The sequence below is a fragment of the Theropithecus gelada genome, chromosome 6 (genome assembly GCF_003255815.1).
Source record: "Theropithecus gelada isolate Dixy chromosome 6, Tgel_1.0, whole genome shotgun sequence".
NCBI classification, from domain to species: domain Eukaryota; kingdom Metazoa; phylum Chordata; class Mammalia; order Primates; family Cercopithecidae; genus Theropithecus; species Theropithecus gelada.
In genome coordinates, this window is record NC_037673.1 from 171,129,603 (window position 1) to 171,146,272 (window position 16,670).

At 43.3% G+C, this 16,670-nt stretch overlaps 1 pseudogene; it reads left to right on the top strand.

Annotated features, from left to right (window-relative positions):
- The first annotated feature begins 3,460 nt into the window (after positions 1-3,460).
- On the top strand, positions 3,461-11,326 carry LOC112627109 (annotated as a pseudogene).
- The last annotated feature ends 5,344 nt before the right edge of the window (positions 11,327-16,670 follow it).

Below are 16,670 nucleotides of genomic sequence, written 5' to 3' on the forward strand. Positions count from 1 at the left end.
TTTACAGTTAGTTTCTCTGAAAAAAAAGCTTCAGTCCTTCCAACTATAATGTGAACTCACTTTCTCTTAACCCTATGTTCCCTACTCTTAAACCAAAGTGAATTAATTCAAAATAATCACAAGCTTTTATGTGGTCTATAGATCTTTGCCTTTAGGGCAAAACCTAAAGGTCGCTTGGTTTTTTTTTTTTTTTTTTCCATCATTCCTAGTCTAAGAGTACCAAACTGGGCATTCAAAATCCCAAGTCCTAGGCCAGGCACGATGGCTTATGCCTGTAATCCCAGCACTTTGGGAGGTGGAGGTGGGTGGATCACTTGAGGTCAGGAGTTCAAGACCAGCCTGGCCAACATGGTGAAACCCTGTCTCTACTAAAAATACAAAGATTAGCTGGGCGTGGTGGCAGGTGCCTGTAATCCCAGCTACTCCGGAGGCTAAGGCAAGAGAATCGCTTCAACCCGGGAGGCAGAGGTTGCAGTAAGCTGAGATTGTGCCACTGCACTCCAGTCTGAGTGACAAGAGCGAGACTCAGTCTCAAAAAAAAAAAAAAAAAAAAAAAAAAAGCCCCAAATCCCACATGCCTGCTCTGTATGTTATTCCCAAATTACTTTTAAACTTTAAGGTATGTCTTACTTTCTCCAAGATGACAAAATATGCAGGGAAGGAAAACACCCAATCAATCAAGCAGGTGAAGAACAAGACACAAACAAGCTGAAGGTTAATGGCAGCAACATAAAATAAGCCAGAGACAAAGTATGCCACAAACCAGAGAAACCTCAGGGGCATGCACAACTGCAGAAAGCAAGCCAGAGGGGTCTCAGCACAGCTTCACCTTCCACTTGTTCAGTGGGAGAGTGATACCCCAATGGAATGGTTAAAGTTGGACACCAGCACCTTCAAAATGTCCTGAATCTACAGGAGGTGAAAAGGTAAAAACAAAGGCAGGGGGAGAAAGATAGAAGTGGCTTAGAGAGAAGCAAGAAAGTCAGGAAAGGAGGAAGATGGGGGTCCAGGGAAATGAAATGTTGAAGAAGAGCAGAGATCAAAACCATGGCCTGTGCCATTCTTCCAAACGGCCACCTGCTGCCTTGCCAGGGGCAGGAACAAATAGATGGAAAAATCTCCTGAGAAATGCAGTCACAGAATGGAGTCACTTGACCAATGCAGCTCTTAATACACTCAGTGGAGCCCTCTCCTCAGGCCCAGGATGTGGGTGATGAATCTAGTAGAGCTCCAGACCTCAACCTCCATTTAAAAAACCAGACTTCTGAGTAAGGGTTCACTTGAACAAAGCAGGCTTCAGCTAAAAAACAAGTTTTAAAGACACTGATCTTATCCAGTATCATCCTACAGAGGAGGAAACTGAGGCCCAGGGGACAAAGTGATTTTTCTGTGGTCACCAAGCAAGCTAGTGGCAAGTTAGATCTTCTCTTAATTCTAGTGCCTGGGGCTCTCCTCACCACACCCTGGGGCCCTTTCAGTGACTTCTAAAGGGACAAGCTGATGGCAAGTGGCTGTTCTCATTGGCCTGGCTTCCCCTTGAGACTGGGGATGAGGAAAATCAAACAGCAACGACCTTTTACTGGGTGTTCTGGGTGTTTACAGCAGGCCATGTTCTAGGGATTAACATAAAAACAACAGCAATAACAAATCACATTTAAACTTCACAAATGGAAGTCAAGCAACACCACTTCTATTTTACAGATGTGAAAAGAGAGGCCCAGAAAGCTCAAATGACTTGCCCTAAATCATATCCCTAGCATATGGAGAAGCAGAATTCAAACCCAGAATTCTTAACCAGTGCCTGGCAGTTCTTCCACAATCTTAACAACTACCCTCTACTGCCCCTTGGGCCCCCTGTGCCCAGGAGCCTGACCAGCCAAGACTCACATCTCCAGGTGAGTGGAAACCACCAGAAGTGGTTGTCTCAGGATTACTGCTGTTTTTTTCTTTTTTCTCTTCGCTCCTGCTGGAACACCAGGGCTGTTCCTCTGCTGATACTCTTAACTGTGGGAAAGAAGAGCAGTAATACGCATGAGAACAACAAAGCCTTACAGTCATATCCTCCTTTACAGTTTTTACAAAATACTTTTATACACCATCTGATTTAATGCCACTAACAACTGTACAAAGTGTTGTCACAATCACTTAGTGACTGAGAGGGACTGATATCATGGCTTAAAAAATAAAAGGCAATACTGGACCTTAAACTCAGTCTTCTGACTCCAAGCTCTGGGGTTTTGCCACGAATCAGCAGCTGCCAGGGATCAAAACCAGAGGCAGAGGTAGAACAGTAAACATTAAGGAGGCAGGAACTGTACACTGTGTGGTTTGGAGTCATACATCCTCACACATCTGTTAGTGTTAAGAAGTGCACCTGGCTGGGCGCGGTGGCTCAAGCCTGTAATCCCAGCACTTTGGGAGGCCAAGATGGGCGGATCACAAGGTCAGGAGATCGGGACCATCCTGGCTAACACGGTGAAACCCCGTCTCTACTAAAAAATACAAAAAACTAGCCGGGCGAGGTGGCGGGCGCCTGTAGTCCCAGCTACTCGGGAGGCTGAGGCAGGAGGGTAAACCCGGGAGGCGGAGCTTGCAGTGAGCTGATATCTGGCCACTGCACTCCAGCCTGGGAGACAGAGCAAGACTCCGTCTCAAAAAAAAAAAAAAGAAGTGCACCAGTACCTCTCAAACTTTTATATCAATGTGTCCTCATGGCAGAAGGCAGTCTTTCTCTTAAAGCTAGGAATTTATAAGAAAGAGAACAACTTAACCCTCATTTCAGAGAGGTCTCATTTCAGAGAGGTTCCTAGAAACCTACGTGACTATCATCCCTAAGTACATTAATGTTTTTCTCTTTCAAGAGAATCAAGGGAAACTGATGCTTCAGAAAGATGTCTCACATTTATCCTGTGGCACTCAAAGTACTCCAGGTTGAGATGGTATGAGGAAGATTCAAGCTGTCAAGTTCAGTTTCTCAAGATCTATTCCACAGAAGATGAGCAGCTCTCACTCCAGAGACCACTGACTGAAGGGCAGTCTGGTCCCAGAACCATGGAGAATTAGAATATGAGGTGAAAAACTCAGAAAAAAATGTTAAAGTATCTCTGGAGAGTAGAAGTCTGGGAGAAAACCAAACCAGACCCATTGTCCCATTGCCACCCAGAGATACTGTTAATGTTTTGAGCTCATGGGGGAAGTGCAGGCTTTTTGCATTGTCAATGTCTATGTTAAGGGATTAAGGCAGCCTGAAAACTCTCACTCCCGTGTCCCATAGTCCCCATTCCCCTTCTGGCTGGAAATTTATGCTTCTAGCAGAGAAGCCAGAAATGGGGTGAGAACACTTAGGGGACTAGGTTGTAAGATCAAAGGCCAGTCTTGGAGCAGTAACGACAGTTCCTAGGGGGACGGTGACATCACTACATTCCACTCCTCCTGGGGAGGGGGGAGCCACATCAGCAAGATGCCTGAGTCACTGATTCACAGTCGGGGAGGGGGACGCAGGGCTAGGAACCAGGTACTTGGAGACACCAGCCCAAAGAGCCTAGGGAGGTCGGGATTAGGGCAGCAGGATGAGAGGCAGAGACTGCAGCAGGGAGCCCCAGATGTCACCAGCCCAAAGTTACCCAGGATGACTGGCAAGGGCAGGGGCTTTGGCTGGGGGACCCAGGTCCTTGGAGACCTCAGCCCAAAGAACCTAGGGAGGTTGGGCTTTGGGCAGCGGGAGGTAAGGGCCGAATATGGACCGGGGAGCCCCAGGAGTCACCAGCCCAAAGTCACCCAGTGGTGACTGGCGAGGGCAGGGCTTGTGCTGCTTGCTGAAGGGGCAGGTCTGACTGACAAGACTTTGGTAGGGGGAACCCAGAGGTGCCAGGGTTGGGGGGCCCAGCCTGGTGTGCCTCAGGAGTGGTATGGACTCTGGTAGCGGTCTTGCCATTGGAGGGGATTTGTGGCTGGGTTGGGGGACCACGACCTGGTGTGTTTTACCTTTTTCTTGGCTGCAGCCAATTTGCTCTGTCGAGTTTCTTCAGCCATCATGAGGTGGGAAGGCAGGCAGGGTTGGTGCCATATCAGCAAAATCCCAGCAATGACTGCCAAATGCCTCCAGTCACCTACCAGGCAGCTGTGTGACTGCGCCAGAGGCGGCGTAACCAGGGCCCCACTAGAATGCAGAATAGGGGTGTGGCCTTAATGATCCAAGCCCATTGGTCAATGAGAAAGATGAAAGCAAAAGGAGGCGTGGCCAGGCAGCAGCATGTCCAGAGAGACCTGTGGTATCACAAGGAAAGCTGACCATGAAACCGCTGTCCCCACCCACTCTGGGGGAGGGGAGGGGCCAGCTTTTGCTTTAAAGGCTTTAAAACTTTAAAAAATATATGTGTGTATGCTTTATATATATGTGTGTCTGTGTGTGTGTATGTGGTCCTCCAGAGCTGTCTTTATTATCCAGCTTCTATGCAAGGTCTATGAGTTTGGCCTATATTTTTCACCTTCAAATGGAGTACAAGAATTACCAGTATTAGCTCAATTGAGATACAAATCCTATAAAAATGAAAAATCCATAGCATGCTTGATGATTAATGAAGCAGACTATACTATTCAATATTCCAATAAGATAAAATAATCACAATGATTTCCCTTTTTTGGAAAAATATTTCTCTTATTTTCCTACATTATTGTTAAGATTTTTTTTTTTTAAACAAGAAACATATCTAATATCTTTAAAAACAGAAAGCTTTTGGGTCTGGTGCAGTGGCTCACACCTGTAATCCCAGCACTTTGGGAGGCCAAGGTGGGTGGATCACCTGAGGTCAGGAGTTCAGGACCAGCCTGGCCAACATGGTGAAACCCTGTCTCTACTAAAAATACAAAAACTAGCCAGGCGTGGTGTTGGGTGCCTGTAATCCCAGTCACTCAGCAGGCTGAGGCAGGAGAATTACTTGAACCTGGGAGGCAGAGGTTGCAGTGAGCCAAGATCATGCCGCTGAACTCCAGTATGGGTGACAGAGCAAGACTCCATCTCAAAAAATAAAATAAAATAAAATAAAATAAAATAAAATAAAATAAAATAAAATAAAATAAAATAAAATAAAAGCACAAAGGTTTCCATTTAGTAAGCACTCAAAGTTCTTTACCAGTTTAAAACAAATACAAGGCCCATTTTTCGAGAATCACCTGGCCTCTCTAAGCCTTGCAAATGATACTGAATTTCTCACTTGATACTTGGCTATTATTTGGAATCATGAAAACCAAGAATTGTGTTATGTCACAGTGTATTGCTTGTTACCTGAGTTCCAGAGTAGGCTGGGATCAAGGGTTGAATCTTTCATCATTTGCTCTATAACCTGTGTGCTTCTTATCCCAGACCAAACTAAGCTTTTTCCTGGAGTTCTACAATTTACAGTTAGTAGACAAGAGTGGCACTCAAAGGTGTGGTCTCTGGATTAGCAGCACCAGCAGCACCTGAGAACTTTTTATAAGTGCAAATTCTCAGGCCCCACCCTGGACCTGATGAATCAGAAACTCCGGAGTCATGCTCAACAATCTGTGCTGCAGTCATCCCTCCACGTGTTTAGGGCCTCTGGCATACAGCAGATAGCAAAATGTGTTTCCTTCTGTAGGTCCAAAGCCAGGGATACTGTATGTTCTGTCTTGATATGAAACAATGATATGCAATTAGAAGACATAAATCTCCTTCCTACTCCCACCCTTCACCCAATGTGTTTTATTTTTATAAGTTAAATAAGAAAACAAGTGACAATCAGAGATTTAGTCTAAAAAGCATATTTACAAGTATCAGTTCTCATCCAGCTTCATCTCATACTGTAGCAGGACGAGCTGCAGACAAAACCCCTCAGACACTGAGTTAAAGGAGGAAGGGGTTTATTCGGCCGGGGGCATCAGCAAGACTCCTGTCTCAAGAGCCAAGTCCCCAAGTGAGCAATTCCTGTCCCTTTTAAGGGCTCACAACTCTAAGGGGGTGCATGTGAGAGGTTTGTGATCGATTGAGCAAGCAGGGGGTACGTGACTGGGGGCTGAATGCACCGGTAATTAGATCGGAAAAAAACAAGATAGGGATTTTCACAGTGCATTTCTATACAATGTCTGTAATCTACAGATAACAGAACCAATTAGGTCAGGGGTCCATCTTAAACTACCAGGCCCAGGGAGCAGCACCAGGATGTCTGCCTGTGGATTTCATTTCTGCCTTTTAGTTTTTACTTCTTTCTTTGGAGGCAGAAATTGGGCATAAGACGATATGAGGGGTGGTCTCCTCCCTTAATATAATACCATTTACATTCTCTTACATCTAAAGTTTTAGAAAAGGATCTTCAGGCACGCTAGGAGTTCTATAATAAAACACCAAGTATATCAGAATGTCCAAACTTAGTAGAGAAGAAAAGTGAAATCATTGGCTATATTTTCAAATTGCATTCAACAGGAAATTTAAGTTTTGAATTTTTTTCACCTTCATACTTCCAAGTTAACAGAATTAAACCAGAATAGTCCATTCTTTCAAAGCCTCTAGCCAGGCAAACTTTTACTGTATTACTTCTTGCTTTCAATGGATATAAAGCAGAGTCCTGGCAGGCACATTTTGTATACCTGCAAAGACACAGAACTAAACAGTTCCATCGGTTCCATATTAAAACAAAAGTCCTGTAAACCTTGGATGGTAAGTGTAATACTTCAGCACTAGCACCGAAGCCTCAAATATGAAAAGATACTAAGAACACCACTAGCAAATAAAAGTGAGCTCTCAGCTGGGAGCAGTAGTTCATGCCCGTAATCCCAGTACTTTGGCAAGCGAAGGTGGGAGGATTACTTAAAGTCAGCAGTTCAAGATCAGCTTGGGCAGCATAGCAAATTCACATCTCTACAAAAAAAATTAAAAATTAGCTGGGCATGGTGGCACGCACTGTAGTCCTAGCTACTTGGAAGGCTGAGGTAGGAAAATCACTTGAGCTCAGGAGTTCCAGACTGTGGTAGCTATGATCATGCACTCCAGCCTGGGTGACAGAGCAAGACCTAGATGATTACAGTCTGCCCTGCTCCAGTTTACATTAAAATCGCTAAGTTAAAATATTTTCAATCAGCAGGATAAAAATTAAGTGAAATGTGACTTGAGAGCTTGGTCAGAAAATAGGCAATAGAGAAACAGGTACTTCCCACAACAATTAAAATGGCCAATAAACATATTAAAAAGGTTCAAAAGCACTAGAAACCAAAGAAATGTAACAAAAACAATGAGATTTTCTGATTAAAGACCAGCAAGGAGGACAAATGGAAGGGGGAAACTGCAGCTCTGTCCCTGTTGGTGGGAATAGAAACTGAACCAATTTTCCTGCAGGATAATTTGAAAATTTCTATTAAAAACCCCAAAATTGTTTTATGTTATTTTCCTCCAGAAATTCTACTTCTATAAATTCAGTCCAGAAATGCTTGCTTGAGTCAATTAAAATGTACATATAAGAAAATTTACCTCTGGGGAAGGCAATGATTAACTTAATATACATCCAACTATTATAACGATGATGCCAAGGATATATTTACTGCCATAGAAATATGACCAAAACATAGTAAGTGACAAAAGACTATGTATTATGATTCTACATTTTAAAATGTTTATATGCATAAAAAGTATAAAAAGCAACAAACCAGAATGTTTTGAGTGTCGAAATTAAAGATTTTTCTTTATATTTTGTCTTCCAAATTATTACAAAAAGAATGTGATTTTCTTTATAATCCAGGAGAAGTATTATTTTCATTTATTTATGTTTTGATTTCTTTTCTTTTCCTTATTTTTTCTCATGTATGTATCACATGTAGTCTAGAGAGCTTGAATCCCTGCCTCCTGAGGCAAATCAGCCCATTTCTGTCTCTATAAATTTGCCTCTTGTGGACATTTCAAATCAATGGAATTAAACAATATGCAGTCTCGTGTCTGGCTTTTCTACTTAGCTAATGTTTTTGAGGTTGGTCCATGACATATGAAATGTTTTGGTAGTTTGTTGCTTTCATTACTGAGTAGAAGTCCATTGATGGATATACCACATTTTGTCAGCAGAGAGCCTTTTAAATCTGGATTCCAGCTTCCTGTGGTCTCAATGAAACTCTTTGAACGCAGGACTTACACGGGAAGCTGCTGTGCTTGTCACAATAACTGCTTATCAGAACCAGCTTTGTCATCACGAGCCTGAACTGCTGCAGACATTTTTATCATTTTGCAGCTTCTTTTTCACAAGCAACTTTTGTACTACTACAGGTATGGACTTTTGAAGCATCTGATACATCCATTTAATAAGTATTAGCATGTGTCTGAGTGGACTAGAAAGTGAACCCATCCATGCTACGTTGTATACTTTTTCCTCCCCCAGGCTGGACCAGGGAGCCTCTCAACTTTCTAGAGTATCCTGTCTCCATGGACAAAGCCAAACGGTATTAAAGATTCTGCTGCCTTTGTTAGGCAGATTTGGAGGGGAGGCTCAACAGCAAGGGTAGAGGGGCAAAAGAGAGTGGAGCTTGTGGAACAGGAAGTCTCCCGAGTCCGCGCATGGCTCCCAGCTGTTGAGGAAATTGTGGGTGGTGAAGTGCTGATGCTATCCCCAGGCAGCCGAGCACCTCCATTGAGCACAGAAGGTCTTGACTTTGGACCCTTACCCTTGTGTCACAAGTGTTTAAAAGCTGTTTTTGCTTTTGTTATTTTCCTAAATAATCATTACCTGGTAGTTTGTAATTTTTCTTTGAGAGAGGACAGGGCTTTAAAACTGAAGAACGTAATTTTCATTAAAATATCAAAAATGGAAAAAAATTACTTTGTAAACAATTTGCTATACAAACCAAATGGCAGCAGTTGAGAATCTCAATAAAATGTTAAATGAATTTGCTGCTTTTAGAGAAATAAAGGAAAAAAATTGAAGAAATAAAGACAAAAATGCATTTGCTGGCAGTGGTACCCTTTTGCCTAAGGTTGGGTCACTGTGCCATCAGACTGTGGTGGGGGGTATGCGTGGTGTATATGTGTGAAACTTTGCATCTCAGGATGGATCATAATCTTACTTGCAGTTTTCCTTCCCAATAGGGTTACAATGTAGTAAAATATGGGCCTGGAAGTGACAGACCTGAGTGACTCAGCACAGCTTAAAAAAAATCCAATAAAACTAACTTTTAAGAATCCTGAGGTTGGTTTTTGAAACGATAGATACAATTACTTACTCTGAGCATCTGGTTACGATTTTGAATCAGTAATACATACTATCTCCACTTTTTTTTTTTTTTTTTGAATGGAAATAAAGTTTTCATCCAGAAAACCCCAAAATAGTGACTTTTGTTTTTGTTTTTTTAAGACAGGGTCTCACTCTGTGGCCTAGGCTGGAGAGGAGTGGTGGATCTCAGCTCACTGCAGCCTCAACCTCCCACCTCAGCCTCCTGAGTAGCTGGGACCACAGGTGCCATTGTGCCTGGCTAATTTATTGTATCTTTTTTGTACAAATAGGGTTTTGCCATGTTGCCCAGACTGGTCTCAAACTTCTAGGCTCAAGAAGTTCACGCATTTTGGCCTCCCAAAGTGCTGGGACTACTGTGCCAGCCTGCAGTGACTTTAAAACCCAAGTTCAGGCCGGGTGCAGAGGCTCACGCCTGTAATCCCAGCACTTTGGGAGGCCTAGGCGGGCGAATCACGTTAGGAGATGGAGACCATCCTGGCTAACACACGTCGAAACCCTGTCTCTACTGAAAATACAAAATAATTAGCTAGGCGCGGTGGTAGGCGCCTGTAGTCCCAGCTACTTGGGAGGCTGAGGCAGGAGAATGGCGTGAACCCGGGAGGCAGAGCTTGCAGTGAGCTGAGATTGTGCCACTGCACTCCAGCCTGGGAGACGGAGCAAGACTGAGTTAAAAAAATAAAAATAAAAAAATAAGTTCAAGCGTCTCTTCTTAATTCCTTTAATTGGAAATCTCTCTTCTCTCTTTCTCTTCATCTTTGCTGTTCCCCCAGGGTTGACTGCTGACTGGATATACAACATATTTCAAAGTCCAGGCTGGGTGCGGTGGCTCATGCATGTAATCCCAGCACTTTGGGAGTCCAGGACAGGCAGATCGCCTGAGTCCAGGAGTTACCTAGAGCAGCCTGGGCAACATGGTGAAACTTCAAAAAATACAAAAAAGCGGGCGTTTCTGGGAGCGCAGCCTGGAGGTGGTGTCGGCCGCTTTTGGCGTGGCGGCCTTTTCCGCCCGGCTGGGCCAATCCTGTCGCTGACCCCGCAGGTAGATGCCGAGTTTCAGAAGGAGGTGGGGGCAGGTTCGCAAGAGCATAACTGCTGAAAAATCAAGAACAACTTACTCCTGGAGTGGTCTGTGTGCGCCACCTACCTAACCTACTTAAAGAAACCCAGATCCTTTCCTATTTCTCCCCGTATGGCACTGTTACAAGGTTCAGACTATTCCCGCGGTGGCTCAAGCCTGTAATCCCAGCACTTTGGGAGGCCGAGACGGGCGGATCACAAGGTCAGGAGATCGAGACCATCCTGGCTAACCCGGTGAAACCCCGTCTCTACTAAAAAATACAAAAAACTAGCCGGGCGAGGTGGCGGCGCCTGTGGTCCCAGCTACTCTGGAGGCTGAGGCAGGAGAATGGCGTGAACCCGGGAGGCGGAGCTTGCAGTGAGCCGAGATCCCGCCACTGCACTCCAGCCTGGGCGACAGAGCGAGACTCCGTCTGAGTCTGTTGCGAAGATAGTTGCTGAAACAATGAACAACTACCTGTTTGGTGAAAGACTCTTGGCCTGTCATTTTATGCCACCCGAAAAAGTACAGAAAGAACTCTTTAAAGACTGGAATATTCCATTTAAACAGCCATCAGATCCATCAGTGAAACGGTATAATCAGAATCGGCACTTACACAAAAGCTGCGGATGGAGGGGCGATTTAAAAAGAAGGAAAGATTACTCGGGAAGAAATAACTTAAAAAGAATTGATTATGATCTTCCTTCTTTGATTTTACAGAAAACGGAAAGTACTTCAAAATCAAATTATTGGACATCTACAAAAGCCCAGGTTTTACGTAAGAAGAAGAAAAAGGTTTTAGGCGCTCCTGACACTCCTGGGAAGACTGTGGATACCCCGGGCCCCACGCCGGTTTGTACATCAACATTTTTGGGGAGATGAAAATCTGAAGTGGCTGAAATGAATGATGATAATGAAGAAAATGAAATAGTTTTCAAACACCCCATATCCTGTGTAAAAGAAGAAATACAAAGGACTCACTTACACATTCACAGAAAAAAGACGAAGGAAAAGCAATCAGTGGTTTTCAATATATTATATATAAGATTTCTTCTGAAAAAATACAACATTTTGATAAGAAACAATACAAAAAATTAGCTGGGCGTGGTGGCTCATGCCTGGAGTCCCAGCTACTTGGGAGGCTGAAGTGGGAGGATCACCTGAGCCCAGGAACTTAAGGAAGCAGTGAACCGAGATCGCGCCATGGCACTCCAGCCAAGTCAAGTCATTATATTTATCTTAACCTATTCTAGGCTGGCTTAAGAGGGATTTGTATTAAGAATACAATAGGCAATCTCACAGGCATCTAAGTACAGGACTCAAAATATGACCACAGTACGGAAGGACTGGGCTGGGAGGTTATTTTTCTCTCCTGCGTCCCTTCACTCTGGATTTCTGCTCCATGCTTGTGCCTTGCTCTGCAGATGGTCCAGGCTTCTCCAGCCTCCGAGGCTTCTCTTGCCCTGGCGGTACCCCTGGTCCCAGTGTTACTAGATCTTTCCATACAGATGCTCCTCTGCAAAAAATCTATCAAACACCGTCTGTGTCATTTTCGATTAGCAGGATGGAGAATCTGATCTGCCTAGCAGTGGGGGTGGGAGTTCCCTAGTTGTCCCTGGATTTGCAGTGCTGCCCTTTCCAAAGACTTGAGGAGGGGCCAGATATCCAAAAAGAGGGTGTGGGTGGGGAATCACGAATACAGTCTACTTCAACAAGAAAGTATAAAGTGGAGGTGGTGGCTCACGCCTGTAATCCCAGCACTTTGGGAGGCTGAGGCAGGCGGATCACTTGAGCTCAGGAGTTCGAGACCAGACTGGCCAATGTGGCAAAATCCCATCTCTACTAAAAATACAAAAAATTAGCTGGGTGTGGTGGCACATGCCTGTAGTCCCAGCTACTTAGGAGGCTGAGGTGGGAGGATTGCTTGAGCCCAGGAAGTCGAGGCTGCAGTGAGCTGAGATCACAATGCCACTGCACTCTGGCCTGGGCAACACAGCAAGACCCTTTCTCAAAAAAAAAAAAAAAAAAGGTTTAAAGTAGAAGCATCTATATGCATGATTGAAGTCCTGCTTCCCATATATTTTTTTCACCTTGCCTTTTTTTCTGTCTAAAACACTGTATCTTAAGATTTCCCTGTGTTATCATTACTCATAAGCATTATTTTAATGGTGGTATCAGAATCCATTGTCTGGACTCATTGTCATTTATCCATCTGCAGTTGCTGGAGATACTGCCCTTTCTGCCACACTCGGTCACCCTTCTGACCTTGCTCTGTGTCCAGTTATCTACTACTACACATACTGGTCATTTAGGACTTAAAGTTAAGAATAAATAGTTATCATAGTTCCTAACATGTCAAAAAGAATGTATCTTCCTAAAAATAGAATGGCTTGGTGGTTATGATAATTTTAAAGTAAAATAGACAAATTGTTATTGAAATTAACATTTTGCTTTCTTCTTGTACCTATTTTCTCTGTCATTTTCATGGATAAAGTTTCATTTGGAAGGATTTTTATTTCAAAATAGAAATAGCATATGACATGAGAATGGGAACTCTGGAAGGTTCAACTTTCTAGTCAGTAGTTCCCTAAAACTGTCACAAAAGCTACTCATAGTCAATTATGATTGGTCTGTATTGAAAGTGCGTTAACATTATGTACAACTTAAGCACTATACTTTCTATCAGATATAGAAAAATAGGTGGTATGTTTGGAAAAGTATTGGGCTAGGAGTCAGGAAGCTTGACTGCTAGTCCCAACCCTGCTTCTTCAGCTGAGCAGCCCTAGGCAATAATTCAGCAGCTATATCTTAAATACCTAATCAGTTTCAGGCTTTGTGGTTGGGCTGAGAATATAGACAATCATGCATTCATGATTCTCCAAGGCTCCCTTCCTCACCCAGCTCACAGTGAGCTTTCTTATGCATTGTGTAAATTTGTTTTCTAACAGGCCCCAACTCCCTCCCTAACCTGCTTCCCAGGGCAATTGTGAGGATCAAATGAGAGAGAATATGTGTGAAAGCAAATTGTAAATGACTTTAAAATGCAATAAAAATATGACCCACGGAAAATTATTTAAAGATCCTTAGAATTTTAAATGGTACATTAACCTGAGTTCTCTATCGTTTTTATTTTAAATAGATATGTAAGTTTTACAATGGACCACTGATATGGTTGAAAATCTTGGCTTGATTATCCTCCAAGAAAATGATACAGTGGTTTGCGTGATTTTCTAAAATTGCCAGCCAAAAAAAAAAAAAAACAAAACAAAAAGAAACTTTTTTGAGTTGAGTGACTGGATCAGTGAAAGGAACGTTGACTATATAATGGAGAAATGTTTTCTGTGTTCACTAACAGCTTGCCTTTGTTTGATTCCAGCTGCAGCATATCGTGAGTGATGAGATCTGTGTTCAGGTGACTGACCTTTACCTGGCAGAAAATAATAAAGGGGCCACCGGAGGCCAGCCAAACACACAGAACTCAAGGAGCCTCCTGGAGTCAACGTATCAGCAGAAAGCCGAGCAGCTAATATCAGATGAGAAATGCTTTAAGGTGAGAGTTGCTCATGTCGTCAAAGACTTTGCTGGGGACAATGTCAGTAGTCAGGATTCTCTGAACCAGAAGTTAAAGCCAGGGTACTCTGACCCCATGAACCGGAAGTTAAAGCCAGGGCACTCTGACCCCGTGATTCTACTCCTGGAACTTTTTAGAGTTCCTAATTAGTTCATCAGAGAAATTCAAAGTGGAAGTAACTGTTTTCCTGAACAATCTACTTTGTTTCTTCCTTGCCTTTAAAAAACAAAAACTAGTGATAGATGATTTTTTACAATTTTCTATTCTTTTCTCTGCATATTTTTCATAGTATGCTTTGTAAACATTATTGTTAGAAAAATGTTGGTACTTGAAATCCATGGTCATGGTCATTATAGAAAAGAAAACGTAGGCCTGGCACACATGGTTCACGCTTGTAATCCCAGCACTCTGGGAGGCCAAGGTGGGTGGATTGCTTGAGACCAGCTTGGGCAACATGGCAAAACCCCATCTCTGCAAAACATACAAGAATACAAAAATTAGCCAGGTCTGGTGGCGTGCACCTGTAGTCCCAGCTACTCAGGAGAATGAGATAGAAGGATTGCTTGAGTCTGGGAGGTTGAGGTTGCAGTGAGCCCTGATCGTATCACTGCACCCTAGTCTGGGTGACAGAGCAAGACTTTGTCTCCAAAAAATAAAAAGGAAAAAAGAAAAAGCAGATAACCAAAAAAAGTCATCTTAGAATTCTTTCCTGAAATTATAATTGATGACATTTCTAAACTTCTCTCTGCTTGAGTATACATTTTGAAATAGTTTATACTGGAAAAAACGGTCTTTTTTTTTTTTTGAGACAGTCACACTGTTGGCCAGGCTGGAGTGCAGTGGCATGATCTTGACTCACTGCAACCTCTGCCTCCTGGGTTCAAGCAATTCTCGTGCATCAGCCACCCCAGTAGCTGGGATTACAGTCATGTACCACCATGCCCGGCTAATTTCTCTATTTTTACTAGATATGTGGTTTCGCCATGTTGGCCAGGCTGGTCTCAAACTCCTGGCCTCAAGTGATCCGCCCGCCTCAGCCTCCCCAAGTGCTGGGATTATAGGCGTGAGCCACTGCGTCTGACCCGAAATGGTCTTTAACGTATTTTTGCTCAATTAGCCACACTTCTGGGTCTTTAATGTCTTTTATTTGGGTATTTGACAGTCACTTTATAGAGAATTAATGTCTGTATTGCTGGACATTTAGGTTGCTTCCAATTTTTCACCATTATAATGGATAATTATAAAAGCAAATAGTTGGAAACAACCTAGACGTCCAACCCACTACGGGAATTGGTTAATGACATCCTGTTACGAATACTGGAGACATATTTTGCAGTTCTTAAAAATATATCATAGAGGCCGGACATGGTGGCTCATGTCTGTAATCCCAGCACTTTGGGAGGCCAAACTGGGTGGCTCATGAGGTCAGGAGATAGAGACCATCCTGGCTAACATGGTGAAACTCCATCTCTACTAAGAAATACAAACAAATTAGCCGGCGTGGTGGCGGGCGCCTGTAGTCCCAGCTACTCAGGAGGCTGAGGCGGGAGAATGGTGTGAACCTGGGAGGCGGTGCTTGCAGTGAGCCGAGATCGAGCCACTGCACTCCAGTCTGGGTGACAAAGCAAGACTCTCTCTCTCAAAAAAATAAAAAATAAAAAAATAAAAATAAAAATCATAAATTATGAAAATACAGGGTCTGCCCCCCTCCAAATCTGTTCTGAAAATAACTGTATTTGTTTGTATATATTATGTTATTGTCAGGTTGTAAGCTTTACTAGCAGAGAGGAACTTTTAAAGCTGTAAAATAACACTGAGTTACATCTAGCTTCTGGCTCTGGGTGTTTATTGACTAGTAGTGTGCCTTGAGAAATCAGAACTCTCTGAATTTCAGTTTTCTCTCTGTATAAAACGAAGAAGGTTGAAATAAAAAAATTCTCAAGTATCCTTTCAGGCTCTGATCTCCTCCATGTGATTCTGATAGTTACGTTGTCTGCAGGAAGCCCTTAGTTAGGGTAAGGGCACTGAGAATCTCAGGGTTCTGAAAAGGGAGATCCATGTGCCATTGCCATTGATAGTTGTTTTGTGCAAAACATGGTTTGCTTGCCTCTATTGGTGTGTTGCTTTTAAGTGTGGATTTTTTTTTAATCCCACAAATAATATTAGCAGAAATCAGAATTTCAAGAACTTCGTGTAAATTGGTGGCATTTATAACAACACTTTTTTTGTTTTGTTTTGTTTTGTTTTTGAGACAGGGTCTCACTCTGTTGCCCAGGCTGGAGTGCAGTGGTACCAACATGGCTCACTGCACCCTCCGCCTCCCAGGCTCAAGCAATCCTCCCCCTTCAGCCTCCGAGTAGCTGGGACCACAGGTGTGACCCACTACACCTGGCTAACTTTTGTATGTTTAGTAGAGATGGGGTATTGCCATGTTGCCCTAGGCTGGTTTCAAACTCCTGGACTGAAGCGATCCACCTGTCTTAGCTTCCCCAAAGTGCTGGAATTTCAGTCGTGAGCCATCACACCTGCTCCAACACTTCTTAATATCTTTTTGTTTTCTTGTTCCTTATTCTAAGGCATATTTAGATTTCTTGTGTAGTCTTTCTTCTTTTTCTTTTCTTTTTTTTTTTGAAACAGAGTCTCCCTCTATCACCCAGGCTGGAGTACAATGGCACGATCTCGTCACTGCAACTTCCGCCTCCTAGGTTCATGCAATTCTCGTGCCTCAGCCTCCTGAGTAGCTGGGGTTACAGCCGCGCACCACTGCACCCAGCTCATTTTCTGTATTTTTATTAGAGACGGGGTTCCATCATGTTGC